Source organism: Mastomys coucha, chromosome X (genome assembly GCF_008632895.1).
Source record: "Mastomys coucha isolate ucsf_1 chromosome X, UCSF_Mcou_1, whole genome shotgun sequence".
In the NCBI taxonomy this organism is placed as follows: domain Eukaryota; kingdom Metazoa; phylum Chordata; class Mammalia; order Rodentia; family Muridae; genus Mastomys; species Mastomys coucha.
The window spans coordinates 102,446,473-102,448,250 of record NC_045030.1 but is presented as its reverse complement, the minus strand read 5'-3'; the positions used below and the strand labels follow the sequence as shown (position 1 = coordinate 102,448,250).

Genomic DNA, 1,778 nt, shown 5'->3' with positions numbered 1-1,778 from the left:
AAAATGAAAATAAATAAAATTAATTTTTAAAAAGTCCACATAAAATATAAGCAAAGGATTTGTAGACATTCTCATTAAAACATACTAATAACGGCAAACAGGCACATCAAAGGTTGCTGAAAACCACTCCCAAGTAGAGAGAAAAAGATCATAACTATAATAGGGTGTATGGCATCCCCTCCTGGGACTGGAGATTTAGACGGTTGTGAGCCACCATGTGGGTGCTGGGAATTGAACCAGGGTCCTTTGGAAGAGCAAGCAGCCAGTGCTCTTGACTACAGAGTCATCTCTACAGTGTGTAGATTTATGTTGTTGACTTGTAGTTTGTTTTTTTTTGTTTTTTTTTACTTGGAGACAAGGTCTCTCTATGTGGTCCTGGCTGGCCTGGCTGGCCTGGCTGGCCTGGCTGGCCTTGAACTCACAGAGACCCACATGCCACTACCTTTTGCCCAGTGCTTGGATTAAAGGCTAGTGCCATCACTGCCAAGCATAGATTTTTTTTTTTTTGAGGCAGGTCCTTACTATGTGAAACCCAGGCTGCTCTTGAACTCTTTATCCTTCTCTCTGAGCCCCAATAGTGATGGAATTACAGGTACATACCACCATATCCCACTGTATTAAAGATCAGTCAGTGGACAGAGCCACCAGTATTCTAAGAAGTTTTCCCTCAAGGGACATCCTCTTAGAGAAAAATGGAGAAAAGAGTTTCAAGACAAACCAGAGTGAAGCAGAGTTGGTGAGTCTATAAACCTGGAGCCATGTAAGAAAAGGACAGGACATGGGTGTGTGCTTCTCAAGAGAGTTGACTCTCAGGTGCCTTCACAGTGGCCATCTCTATAAAAAAAGGCTGTGGCTTTCCAAGTTTAATATCACAAAGGGTGGAATTTACTACAGGGCTTAAAGATTAAATCAATCCTTTTTGTGTGTGTGTGTGTGGGGTTGAGACAGGGTTTCTCTGTGTAGCCCTGGCTATCCTGGAACTTAGTAGACCAGGCTGGCCTCGAACTCAGAAATCCACCTGCCTCTACCTCCTGAGCACTGGGATTAAAGACATGCGCCACCACTGCTTGGCCTAAATCAATCTTAAAATGTAATTAAATTAAAAAAATATATGAGCTGGCTTACTTGTTTTTCTTCAAGGATGTTCCTTTACAATTGAAATTCTCAGGTGGTTTTCTGAGGTTCATTGTTTAGATTTAGGATGAGAAGAGTGCTAATTCAGTGAAACACTGTTGAAACTCAAGAAGTTTGTACAACTTCTGGCCTGAAATAAACAGTTTGCTGCTGTTAACATTCTTGTTCAAAGTGTCTTTAGAAAAATGCATTCTTTGTAGGGAGTTTGGCTTTGTCAATGTTTTGAAGTTCTCGGTGCTCTATCAGAAGGATGGGCAAAGTAGACATCTGAACATGAACTCATCAGATTTGCAGATATGCAGATATTTCCCCCAATTATATATGTTGCCTATGATCTCTTTAAATTTTGTTTTGTTCCCCCACCACACACACACACTGGAGTATCATGTGTGTGTTTGTGTGTGTGACCTTGAGCACATATACAATGGCACATGTAGAAGTCAGAGGGTAAGTTGCTAGATTTGTTTTCTCTCCTACTATAGGTCCCTTGGATTGGACTCAGGTTGTTAGGCACACTAGTATGGTATGTGCTGCCCCACTTTAAATTTCTCTATTATATTACTTATGTCAGGGGATGGACTTGAATGTCATGGAGTGAATGTGGAGGCCAGAGAACAACCCCTGTTAGGTTTCTTTCTTTTTTT

At 41.2% G+C, this 1,778-nt stretch overlaps 1 protein-coding gene across 1 annotated transcript in view; it reads left to right on the top strand.

The window, feature by feature from the left end:
• Nucleotides 1-1,778, top strand: part of Ercc6l (ERCC excision repair 6 like, spindle assembly checkpoint helicase) — a 13,604-nt gene that overhangs the window by 982 nt on the left and 10,844 nt on the right. The window lies entirely within an intron of this gene.